Source organism: Mastomys coucha, unplaced genomic scaffold (assembly GCF_008632895.1).
Source record: "Mastomys coucha isolate ucsf_1 unplaced genomic scaffold, UCSF_Mcou_1 pScaffold12, whole genome shotgun sequence".
Classification (NCBI taxonomy): Eukaryota; Metazoa; Chordata; class Mammalia; order Rodentia; family Muridae; genus Mastomys; species Mastomys coucha.
Window position 1 is genome coordinate 65,630,608 of NW_022196894.1, and position 14,064 is coordinate 65,644,671.

At 35.3% G+C, this 14,064-nt stretch overlaps 1 long non-coding RNA gene across 1 annotated transcript; it reads left to right on the forward strand.

Annotated features, from left to right (window-relative positions):
• Positions 1-237: 237 nt before the first annotated feature.
• Positions 238-13,963, forward strand: LOC116086494. The gene is made up of 3 exons (XR_004116952.1): positions 238-276; positions 2,697-2,780; positions 13,938-13,963. It is a non-coding gene; the product is annotated as an uncharacterized LOC116086494 (long non-coding RNA).
• The last annotated feature ends 101 nt before the right edge of the window (positions 13,964-14,064 follow it).

The window sequence follows — 14,064 nt, forward strand, 5'->3', positions numbered from 1 at the left end:
TTCAGTTACTATACTCTGAATGATGGGTGGGACTTTTCTGTACTTTTGTTTGTTTACATCACTAAAGCTGCCTAGCTCCCAGTGCCCTGTCACAGAGTCCCTCTTCCATTCTGATCCCCTTCTCCTCTGAGAGGGTGTGCACTCACCTGGATATCCCCCTACCCTGGGGCATCAAGTCTCCACAGGGTTGGGCACATCATCTCCTACTGAGGCCAGATAAGACAGTGTATGGTCTTTGGTTGGTGGCTCAGTCTCTAAGAGTTCCCAGCAGTCAAGGTTAGTTGATTCTGTTGGTCTTTCTGTGGCATTCCTATCCACTCCAGGGCCTTCAGACTTTACACTAATTCTTCCTCCTTTCAGTGTTTAAATAGGGGTATAACCTGTTTCAGTGGGCTGCTGGATAGAGACTCTCAGAGGACAGTTATGCTAGTCCCTGTCTGCAAGCATAGCAGAATATCAGTAATAGTGACAGGGATTTGTGTTTGCCAATTATATGGGTTTCAATTTGGGCTGCTTAATGGTTGACCATTCCTTCATTCTCTGCTCCATCTTTATCCCGCATTTATTTTAGACAAGACCACTTTTTGGTCGAAAGTATTATGGTGGATTAGTGTTCTTATTCCTCCACTGGGGGTCCTACCTGATTAAAGGAGATAGACTATTCAGGTTCCATATCTCTATTATTACATATGTCTGCTAAGGTCACTCACATTGACTTTGGGTAGCTTTCCCATTCCTGGTCTCTGGGAATTTCTAAACATTCCCTTTATTTCCTGCAGCTGCAGGTTTATACTCATTCTCCTGGCCCTCTGGCTTTCTCTCATGTCTCTCCGCACACCAGACCAGCCATTACTGACCTCATCCCCTTTCCTACCTAGTTCTCTGCCTCCATCTGCCTCCTCTGACTATTTTATCCGCATAAGTGAGTTTCAAGCCTCTCTGCTCTTGTGTTTTCCTTCTTGTTTAGCTTTGTGGGGGTTTATTGTGGGTATCATGTACTTTATAGCTAATATGCATTTATCAATGAGTACATACCTTTTTGTGCATATCTTTTTGAATCTGGGTTACCTGACTCAGGATGGTATTCTAAAGTTCTACTCATTTATCTGGAAATTTCATGATGTCTTTGTTTTTAATAGCTGAAATATATTTCATTGTGTAAATGAACCACATTTTCTGTATGCTTTCTTCATTTATGGTACATGTGTTGTTTCAAGTTGTTTAATATTTTGAATAAGCTTGCTATGAAGATAGCAGAACACAAGTCTTTGGGGTATGATGGAGAACTCTTGCATATATGCCCAGGAATGATATAGCTGGGTTTTAGGTTTTCTAAGGAATTGCCAAATTTGATTTTCAGAGTGGTTGTACAAGTTTGTAATCTCACCAGCAGTAGAGGAATGTTCTCCTTTCTTCACATCCTAGCCAACAAGTGCTGTTACTTGAGTTTCTGAACTAAGAGGATGTTTCCCATTTAGGAGGAGGGACAAAATATTCATGGGAGGCAGAAGGAGATAGTGAGCTTGGAGATAGAGAAGTGGGGGAAAGTGAGGGAGAATCAAGTATGGAGGGAGATGGGTGTATGAATGGAAATATGTGGCTGCAAGGTGTAAGAGTTGGGGGAACCTCTAGAAAGTCCCTGAGATCTGGGATATAAGAGGCTCCCAAGGCACAGTATAGGTGGCTTTAACCAAAATGTCCACCAGTGGGGAGATGCAACCTGAAGTGACCATCTCCAGTAGTTAGATAGGGTTCCCAGTGTAGGAATGCGAAAGCAAACCCACCTTCAAAATTTTTGACCCAGAATTGTTCCTGTCAAAAAGAAATGCAGGGACAATAATGGAGCACAAACTGAAGGAAAGGCCATCTATCTCCATGGGCAGGCACTAAAACCTGATACTATTACCGATGCCATGTTGTGCTTGTAGACAGAATCCTAGCATGACTGTCCTCTGAGAGGCTTTACCAGCAGTGGACTGAGACAGATGCAGATACTTGCAGCAAATCATTGGACTGAGGTCAGGGACCCCCATGGAAGAGTTGAAGGAACTGAAAGGTAGACCTCATAGGAAGACCAACACTGTCAACTAACCCCTCAGAGTTCCCAGAGACTAAGTCACTAACCAAAGAGCATAAGCAGCTAGGTCTGAAGCCCCTGGCCCAAATGTACCAGGGGACTCCCTTACTTGGCCTTAATGTGTGACTTGATGCCCCAGGGGAAGAAGAGTGGGGAATGGGATGAAGAACTCTGGGAGTGAGCACAGGGAGGAGGCAACATTTGGGATGTAAACAAATAAAATAATTAAAAAATTAATTGGTAAAAATGCCTATTAGTAGATTACTCTGAGAAATTTTGTATAATTATTTATCCAGAAACCATAGGGAATTTTATCAAAACTAATAAAAGAGACCATGCACCCTTTCCCCAGCCTTGAGCAGGCTAAATAGACCTTAAGTGTTTGGTTGGACCTTAACAACCCTGGTAGAGCTAATTTCCTACAGGAGTAGACTGCCCTCTGAGTTTGTTTTGCAGTATAAAACAGTGAAAACAAAGCAACTCTATCCAGCAGAAACAAAGGATGAGTCTGTGGGCTTTCCCTATTTAAATGCAAAGCTGAGAATTAAACTTTGAGCCTTGGTCAGAAATGTTGTCTTGGCTTCATCCTTCTCTCACACTCTGTCCTTTTCATTTCCAGCCCCTTTTCCAGATAACCCAGTTCATCCATAGCTGCTCGATAGCTACAAGACCAAAATTTCTTTATCTTCACTCAAGCAAGAAGGTATTTGAATCCTCATTGATAATTAAATCAGTTTTAGCAAAACCATCAAAGCAGTGGTATACTGTTACATATTTTCTCACTACTTTCAAAGTTGATTTTTTTTCTAGGAATACTACTTATAGATATTATCACTAAAGGATGACTTTTTAATCACTATAAGGCTTATTAATATTAATTATTTCCAATACATAATGAGACAGAGGTATAATTTTTATATGTTCCTATTCTAGACAATTATGCTATTTGCATGACCAGCCTCCTCACAACCATGCAAAGAGTGTAAACCTGTATGATACATCCAAGCATAAGCCATATTTAGAGGAACTTAAGGGATAAGACATTAGTTCAGGCATATCATGAAAAATTCTCTGATTTTGCAAAAATAAAATCTATAATAATGTATCCTGAAAATGTAAAATGATTGTGTAACTTAGTTCTATGTTGAGAGCACTTAATTTTAAACATGATGGTCTTTGAGTTGTCTGAGGCATTCTTTTACATATATTTTATATAGCACATTTTTTATTGTCAATAATGCTAAATAATATTTTTCAAAATCAACAACTCATTTATCTGGAACTATATTTCATCAGATATTATGATTTTTGTGTTATATGTTTTTCTACAAAATCCTGTAATAAGAACACAGAGAACATAAAATAACTTGTTTTGTTAATGAGAATGCTTTGTTAATAACTTCATTTCCTGTGTATCATCTTTATAATTGGATATAATTAATATTGCAGTCATCTATTAAGATGTGAATATGCCTTTATTTTAATCATTATGACTACAAATAACTGAATTTTAATCTTGCTGGAGTTATTTTTCACACATTAAAGTTTATACTGTCTTATTGCTTGTCCCCATTTGGGAATGAGTATTTTCCCTTAGAGTTAAGGAAATGAATCCTAAATTACAAAATATACCTAATACAAATTGTCATAGGGATTATCAACACTTTAATCCATTTACTGACACTATTGATTCTCAAATGTCTGTGAAATGATCTTTTCTGCAAATATCCCTGTGAGAACTATTCCAATTTCTTCTGAGGATGTTTTTGCAACTATTCTCTTTCCTTGCACAGATGTTGTAATTTCAAAATACAAGAGGAAAATGATAGAAAACCGGTTTGCTCCCAATTATTTGTGATCTGAAACCAACCTGGTACAAGAGAATGCACAGCACTTATATTGTGTTATTTTTTCTGGAGGATATTTTGTTTGTTTTGAATTTTTTGTTTTGTTTTTATGTTTTTGTTTTTTGTGTTTGTTTGCTTCTTGTGAAAGTGCAGGACAGCTTTTTGAGTCTTCTCCTTATATCCAACAGGGCTAAAATCAACGTATTGTTCACCTCACCTTTACCTAGAGAAACAGGTTTCTTCCACTCAAGTTATGGATAAAATTTACTCTCCTTTGGTAGTTGAATGAATATCCACATTTTCTTATATATGTAAATATGATCCCATCTCTGTGCACCAATTCTCTGCATAGAACTCTCAGAATTCTAATGTATTTCCTACACAAGTTTCAGTCTGTTTTAAGGTAGTCAATGAGTGTATTCAGTGAATGTGATAGGACCTGTGTATTCCTTGGTTTAATTATCTGAAAGAGTGATCATCAACTGGGAAGAAGCCTCCATAATTCTGGCTGAAAGACTCATTTAATTAATGTTTGAAGTTTGTGGTTGTTTGTTCATTTTTCTGTTTATTTTGTCTGGCAGGGAGCAAGGAGAATTGTAGAAGGATTTTGGAACTTTCAGTTAGGAAAGCATTGAGTACTGAGAGTTCGGTGAGTTCTATAGAAGCTTGGAAGATGAGAATGTTGAGAGCAGTGCAGATGATGGAGGTCTGGCTTGTAGGTCTCAGGGAAGCAGACTCTTCTGGAGCCTTTATGTGAAGATGCTCTTGTCTGTTCAGTTGAAACTGAAGAATCAGCTGTTATTATGACACCAGAACCATTAAAGTAAATCCCTTTTTTTGCTGAAACAATGGATGCATGTCATCTAGTGCTGAAGAAGCAAATGTTATTAGAAGAAATCAGTATCACCTAGGTGAAATCTTCTAGGAAGCACAAAGAGGCTGTGTCCCAGAGGTAGACAAGAATGTACATCTGCATCTCAGCCAAATGTAGTAATGGAAGGGTCACCCAGGGGACACTGGTTATAAAAACAAAGAGGTCATGGAGACCATCTGAGGCTCAGCTCTATGAGGCATAACTAGGATTCTTGAAGAGGGCCAAGAAATGTCTATTGGAGATTGTGAAATTCAGTTGCAGCAAGGAACTGGAGTTGCCAGTGCCATGGGATAATCAATAAGAACAGAATGCCACCATAACATCTGGGTGTAAGGCATTTCTGAAGTTGGTGATTTGTGGGTAAGTGTCCAAATGATTATGGGTGACACCATTACTAGGCTGTTGGTCCTAAGCTTTATAAATACAGCCTTATCAAGACATTTCTGCCCCTTTTGAATTCATATTCTGACTTCCTTTGATGATGAACCGTGATATAGATGTGTCTGTCAAATAAATATTTTCTTTCCAAATTGCTTCCTCATGATATTTCATAACAGCAAAATAACTTTTAATAAGACATCCTCTGTTTTGATTGACTCAGAGTCCATTCACTTAAGATATTTATTGTAAGAGTACATTCACTTCACTTCCTTATGTAATCAAAGGGAGGCAAACAAAAGGGAAAGAAACAACATACACAAAGACTGAAATTTCTGGAGATTTCCAAAACGTCTGCTTGCAGTATATTTCTGATCATAGAGCATAATGTAGATGATTAAAAGATGATTAAATGTTGATCTGTTTCAACTTTTCCATCAGTTCTGTTCCTGAAACTTAAGTAGAGAGTTTGTTCTGGTAATATATCAATTGGGTCTGATAAATTCATAGTTGATTGTTCTCTGCCTTTTGACCATTTATGAATATTCATGATGTTCTCCATTTGGTATGAAGAAAACTTACTTGATGAGGGATAAGAACTACACTTATCTGTAGATCTACATCTAAATATTAGAATGCAACTCAGTATTGCACTAGTTTACGGGAGTGGCCATAATTGGTTTTCTCAAAGTTCCATTGTCTCACTGATCACTAGGCAGGGGTAGTGATTCCAGGTATAATCTCCCTCCCATTAAATTGTAAGTTCACTTTAACAGATGTTGACTTCATCCAGGATGCAAGTATCTTTATTGTACCTTTAAAGGCAGGTGGCCTTCCTAGCATAAAAAGCATCCCTAGGAAAGACAGCAATGGGGTAAGGAGCCAATGCTGAGGCCAAAGTTTATATATTATGGGGAATTCTTCTTATGACTAAACTCTTTGCTATTCTAAGGTCAAAACCTACTGCTTCTGGCAATACACTTTGTTAGCAGAAGAATTAAGAAAAACAGTGCTCAATTGGTAGAGCCCTCTTCTTTCTGGCTCAAGGACTGCTTGTTTTCCAGGTGAGAAGTTTGGACTTCTTAACTCTCCATGAACCAGAGAGAGAAAAAAAGGAAAAAATGAAATTCATTATTTACATTTACATAGGCAACAGACACAAACATATATGTGTGTGTGTCACAAACACACATACACACATACACACACACACATTCATACATTCATGCACAAGCATATTATGGTCAGGCTGGAACTGTCTCTTAATCAGCTCCACAAGTATTTGTGCATGATTACACATATACACTTATACATACCTATGTATGTATATATAGACAAACAGACATAAACATTTATGTATTCAGTGGATGGTCTTAGCTGCAAACACCACATGTACAGTTGGACGGATGCCTGGATGGGGCAGAGCCTCACAAGCCATGACCTTCTTTCTTTTTTCTAGCTGCTTTATACACAAAATTTCTTAGAAAATTGCCTCATAGACTCAATGTTACAAAAAAGGGGAGTAACATAGGATTTTGTAAGAAGTTCAGAGCACTGTTCCATTCTGTAAACTCATATAAGTTCAAAGCAACAATTTCGCATGGCTTTGCTCTATCGTAATGCTCTCCGGTGGCGTCATTCTTGGATCTGTCCAGGAATTAATATTTTTCCTTGATCACAAATTTGTCCCTAGCCTATTTCTTTTTTACCGTAATTGTGGAAGCTTATTGTAGTTTTTATTATACAGCCTTAACTTACTATTTTATGAGGAATGGGCACATTCTATTCTTGATTCTTACTTTATTATATCTTTCTGGCAAAACAACTAAAACTGATTCTTAAACCTTTCCTCCTAAAATCATTTGTCAAATCAGGAATTGTATAAAATCATTAACTCATGTAAACAGCATTAATTAATGAAAGTTCACCTTTATGTTGATTTGCACGAAATCACCTCAATAAGGAGAGCCAATGCCCAGTAATCCTGGCACATAATAGTGCCAAGAAAAGGCATATCCACTGCAAAATGCAGTCCTGAGATGAAGTCTCTTGGGGCCTTGAATTTTACAGCTAACACATCATCAGCCATGCCAAAAAGGTGAGCCACCTCCAGGAAGGCCACCTGATAGTCCTAGCCTTTCCTGGATGGCTCGTGATTTTAAAGGATATTTTGACATTTTTGTTAATGATTGTGTTTTGTTGACAATTCAGATCTGTAAGGCTTTTGACTGTTTTTCTCCCCTGATAGTTTGCGCAGAACCTTTGGGTACAAAGAGAAATAGTACTTGGGAAGGAATCTCTATGGTAACATACAGTTTTATTTCTCAAAGATATTCTAAAGTCTTTGGTTTTATCGGAAATAGTTTCTTACTACCAAGTTCTGGGAGGTAAATAGAATGTCACATGAGACTGAAAATCTTAAATGTGTATACATGTCCTCTCTTCACATTTACTCCTCAAATGTTACTTCCTCAGTAAGTTTTTAAAGGAGCTTTAATTATAGACTATCATTTGGCTATATTGATAAACAAAAAATAATATACATCTATAATAGTATAAAATATATGAAGTCTGTTTGTGATTTTATTGATATGCAAACACAAGACATTTTATGTATATATAATATGAAATATATTTTAAGTGTGTATATATATGAAATATATATGAAACACACATATGTATGTATATGGTATAACAAAAATAAAGTAAACTGTAAAAATACTGAGGTACACCCACTAAGTATGATCTGATGTGTCAAAAACACAGAAGTCTTAGAATGTTGACTAATTTATTTTAAGTTTGCCTGTGGAATTAAATAATGATATACAATTTTCTAATGCATGGCAAAGAATATGCAGTTTGATTGCAAAACACTTAAAAATAACCATACAACTTAATAGAGCAGACAAATTTCTAAGAAACTGTCTCACAAAGTAAAATTTTTTAATAAAATCTGCCTTACTCATTTTTCTAATGGGCTGAGTACTTTCTAATATTGTATAGTTTCAAATGTTTGAAAATATGAAAAGCATATCAAGGTAGTTGAAATTATATACATTTTATTTTTAATTTTTTAGTATTTCTTTTCTCTTTTTATTAGATATTTTCTTTATTTACATGTAAATTTCTCCTTTCCCAATTTTCCCTCCAAAAAACAAAGAAACAAACAAAAACAACAAAAACAAACCCCTGTTGCCTCTCCTCTCCCCATGCCTGCCACCCCACCCTCTCCCACTTATTGGCCCTGGCATTACCCTATACTGGGGCACAGAACCTTCACAGGGCCGAGGTCCTCTCCTCCTATTGTTCATTGAATTTGCAATCCTCTACTAGACACATGCTGCCAGAACAATCAGACCCCTCCATGTGCAGTCCTTGGTTGGTGGTTGAGACCCTGGGAGCTCTGAGGGTACTAGTTAGTTCATATTGTTGTTTGTCCTAAGGGGCTGCAAACCCCTCAGCTCCATTGGTCCTTTCTCTATCTCCGTCACTGGGGTCCCTGTACTCAGTTCGATGGATGGTTGTGAGCCTCTACATCTGTATTAGTCAGGTACTGTCAGAGCCTCTCAGGAGATAGCTATATTTAGACTGGCTTGCCCTTCCTTCAGTCTCTGCTCCATAGTTAATCTCTGCAACTCCTTCTGTGTGTATTTGATTCCCCCTTTTAAAAAGGAATGAAATTTCCACCTTTTGGTCTTCCTTCTTCTTGAGTTTCTTGTGGTTTGTGGGTTGTTCTTCTTGTATTCCAAACTTCTGGGCTAATAACCACTTATTAGAGAGTGTATACCATGTTTGTTCTTTTGTGATTGGGTTACCTCACTCAGGATGATATTCTCCAGATTCATCCATTTACCTAAGAATTTCATGGAGAGATGGCTCAGCCGTTAAAGGCTAGGCTCACAACCAAAAATACATTTTAAATTTAAATGTTTGTGAACTGTTATTGTTGTCTTCAAAATAAATGATCTGGGTTCAATATCCCCTATAAAAGTGTGTTTATACTTTCATAAAAGTTCTCAGAAAATTAATTACATTAAAAGTAGTTCTAAGGAAGCCCATATTTAATCAGTCTACTATTATGAATAGAGGTGATCTGGCCAAAAAAAAAAAAGACTCAAAATTTGTTGAAGGACAGGGCATGTGAGGACACAGGAAAAGCCAGTCATCTGAAGCCAGAGGAACAGGTGTCAGAGCAAACCAATTTCCCAACAATTCTGTGGTGGATTTCTAGGCTTCTGAACTGTGAGAAAATAGAGTTCTATTGTTTCAAACACCTGCTATATTGTATTTTGCTATTGCAGTCATTGAAAACTTATGCAAACATCCAGAAATAGAACAAAGCAGATTGCCACAATGATGTGTTATTGTCTTTATCTGCTTTCACAGTCTGAACCTAAGCCGTAGTTATGATGGGAATCATTTGGCATAGATGCCTGAAATATTTAACTTTCTGGCTTGTTACAGGAAGTTCTTGGCAAATTCTGGTACAGGATTTGGGAAATATGTACATTACAGAGGCTGTTTAATGTCTTTAGAAGACATTAAAAATGTTTAAATATTAACTATAAAAATGTCTTTATTTTTACCCTTCCTATATTGTTGAAGATATGTGTGCAAATAAATTAGGGTTTCTGGGTAATAATTAAAATTTTATAATATCTTTATGTGATTACAATGACAATTATTGATAATAATGAGGGACTTAGTATAATTTTCCTAATTAATCTATAAATCATAGAAATTTAAAGATTGTTTCAGAAGATAGTTTTAATGTTGATATACCTATAATCATTAAGCGATGTATTATACTGAGATGTTTTTGTCAAAGAAAGACTATTAAATCCAAAAGGGTGATTGTTCTTGAAAGCTAAAAATATATATTATATAACTAAACCATGTTAATTACTGTAGATTTAATAACAGAACAGTCACAGTACCAACTGGCATTTATTATAATGGGCATTAGAAGTGTAAAGAATAATGTAAGAAAATGCAGATCCAAGTTTTATGTTGAAATTGTGGAAAAAATATCTCACTGTGGCAGTGTAGGTGTAAGAAATTGAAAATGCTGGGTCTTCCAAGAAGAGAAAGGACCTTAAAGCCCAAGGGGAGGAGATGCGTGATAAAAGGGAGCATTCTTGCCAAAAATGTTGGATTTGATTTCTGCAGCTTTATTCAGAACAAAAATTGTAGGAAGTAACCTACATCTCCCAGCAACACACACATGAGGATACATGGTTATATTCCATGAATTCACACAATTAAATGTTCTAAATACTGTGTTTTTATTCGCTGTGAAAGCTACCAAGGAAAAGAACGATGTGGTACAATCACATTATATTTTTGTGTTCTATAAATAGATAATCAACCCTACTATGAGCCAAATGTTCTCACTGGATCTGAGTTGGTCTAAAGAATGAAGAAGAATCTTTATCTTATGTGTAATGCGCTAGCAGAAGCAATAGAGTTTTCTATAATCTATGAGATAAGTTTCATTTAAAATATTTGAAAATTGAATTTGAATTTGATAGCATTATATTTCATTGATAAATTCTTTAAAAAAAAATTTTCAGGAACTGTAAAAAAAGAAAAAAATCATGTGTTTCATGTACAGAAAATATAATGGTTTGTAACTATTAAAAACAGCAATAACCAGGCTACAATGATTGTTGAATAGGAAAAGAACAATCAAAACCAATGACTTGACCTGGGTGCTAACCTCTCTATTCTTTAACTTTATCCACTCCCCCTCCAAAAAAACAAAGTGAGTTATATTTCAAGAAAAGCTTTGTATGTAGATATAGCTACTATGCTCACAGTTTTGTTTCTAAAAACCATGTTCTTTATATATCCATCATGCAGAAGCTGAAATAAGAGAGGGAAATACACCACATGCAAGGTGGGGGCTTGAATATCTTCTCTAAAATATTGAAAATTTGGTTAAAATTTTCTCCATTTTCAGTGTCATCTGGGACTGTTAAATATAAACATTATATTCCAAGACTGAAATATTTCCTACAGATTTTATTGTTTTCAGTTTAAATAAAATCTCAACATAGTAGAAGAAACAAAAACAGTACTTCTGTATTCTGAACTAGTAAAAATTTATCTCATGGTATTGCAATAATGAGCTTAATGGATTTTGTTAAATAATTCTACTTTATATTTATATTTTTGGGATAATATATTTGTTTTATACTTTTAATAGTAAGATTCTTTAAAATAGATATAGCATTATTTTGTTATTGTTGTCCTATAAAATTATACTAAAATCCAGAAGATAGAATTCTATTCATATTTGATGTAATTATTTACTGAAGTGATAAACTTAGAAAATCACCACATTTTTAGAAGTAAATTCTTACATAGACCTGTATTATGAAGAGAGTTTTTTATATAGAGAATTATTGGCAGGTTTGAGATTCAGTCTTGCAGTGCAATTGGAATGTTAAAGGTTCATAGGTTAATTACCTTATCATGGGCAAGATTTAGATGACTTCTCTATAGGAAATAATATATATGACTAATACATAAAATCATTGTAATCTATTAACTTAGCACACCTCTAGTTTCAACCAAACCTAAAGCTAAGCATGCCATCAGATTTCAGAAAAGATTCTACCATGTAATTGTGTCTGGCTCTGTGATATGCCTTCCAATGTATATTAAACTTGTCTTGACTTATTACTTTCTCTGTTCTATAAAACCATAGGCTTTCATGATACTTGGTTTTTTACCTTGACACAAACTTTTGGGTAACTTAAATCTTGCCCAAATGCTTCCAGAATAAACTATCTCCTATTTCCCTAAGGTGAGAGCTATATTTTTGGTGCCCAGGGCAGATTAATTACAAACAGTAAGAAGCAAATCATGTAAGAGAAACTGAATAGTACAGTAACCAGGTGATACAGGGACAGAGGGAAAAAGGAACACACTAATCCTCATACATCTACATCCAAATGCATCGATATTATAGAAAGGCAAAGAAATTATTTAACAGTACCAGATAAAAGAGTGTTAATAGAAAATCTTAAGTTTGAAATCTGTAAAATATGTAGCTATTTTATATTTTCAGGAAATAATGGCTACATTGATAATTCTAATACTAGAAATGAATGTTTCTTTTTTGATTTACAATATAATTAATAAATTATAGCAAGTATAAAATGCATATTATATTTACTACTTATATAGTAGTTATATATAATAGTTATATACAATTATGTTCCAGGAAATATTTATTATAGTTATTTTTCCTATTCTTATATTTTCTTCTTTTTCTATTTTTGCTTCTTCCTCTTTATTTTCCCACCTTTTAATTGTATATTTTTTCTCCCTTTTATCTCTTTGACTTTTTGCTTCCTCTTTATAAGATAACTAATGGTTATTGTTTGATCCTGTAGAATATTGTTCAGTTTTCTTAAGAATTATGAAAGATACATTTACTAATATTCTACTTTGAAACATAGCATATAATTATGAATTCCTATGTACCTATCTACATATAGAATATCACTATCTTTTCTATTATTTCACTGACACGTCTCTTTTCCTCTGTGTCAAAAGAAAGAAAGAAAGGAAGAAAGAAAGAAAGAAAGAAAGAAAGAAAGAAAGAAAGAAAGAAAGAAGGAAAGAAGGAAGGAAAGGAGGCAATGTATAAATGAGATATTTTATTATAGGAAAGAGAAAATAAGCTGGTCAAGCAGAGAGAAGGAAAGGAGAGGAAGGAGAGGAGGAAAGGAGAGAGAGAGAAAGAGAAAGGAAAGAAAAGAAAGCAAGAGAGCAAGAAGACAAGAAAAGAGAATAAAGAGAAAGAGGGGAAGAAAAGAAGCAAGAAAAGAAAGAGGGCAAGAGAAACAAAGACCAAGAGAGGAGAGAAAGAACAAGAGAAGAAGAAAAGAAGCAAGAGAGGGAAAAAGCAAGAGAGGGAGGAGGGGGCAAACTGCCCCCTCCTTATTATATTGGATGGGACGTCTGACTGTGGCCAGATGACTAGATGTAGAGTCCAGCCAGACTGCTGGGAGCTTGGGATATTGTCTGCCTGATAGAGCACACATCTCCTGCAGGGGCAGCTGTGAGGGGTTGTGACTGAAGCAGGAGCCAAAGACTCAGGAATTATAGCCGAGCTCCTTTCGCCCTCTGCAAGCAGAAAACTGCCCACTGAGGCTCCAGGGCTCAGGGCCAAATACTCGACTGAGCCTAAGTTACCTGAACAGACCACTGCCCTACACTGCCCCACAGGTTGTGACATTTTTCTGTTTTCCTTATACTTTACCTGGGTTATACACTATTGAGTCAATATTTATTCTCTTTGCCTTCACTTGGTATATTTCATGAAAACTTCATTTTTTCCAACTCAAACCTCTATACAATTTTTTTTGCAAGGATGGTAGACAAAAAGAAAATGACCTCAAATTCATTTGAATGATTATTCTCAATCTGCTGATTTGCTATATTGAATTTTCATTATGAGTGCCCTCTTTATTCTGACATTTGCTTTAACATTTAGATACAGTAATTGGTGTGTTGTTGATAAAAGTTTAGGTACTCTACACAGATCTCACAAATGAACTGTCTTTTAAAAATCTTTTATATTTTAAAAAATTATTTCATTTTATTATTATATACTTAATTTTCCTTTTATTAAAAGTAGATGTTTTTCTCATACAATATATAATAATCATTAAAGTTTCTCATCTCTTTTCCCTTGGTTTCTTCACACTTTACCTATCCTACAACTTCTTTTCATCTCTCTCTATAGAATATGCTTCTAAAAGGTAGCAAAGACAAAAAATAGAGAAAAGAAGAAGAAGAAGAAGAAGAAGAAGAAGAAGAAGAAGAAGAAGAAGGAGAAGGAGAAGGAGAAGGAGAAGGAGAAGGAGAAGGAG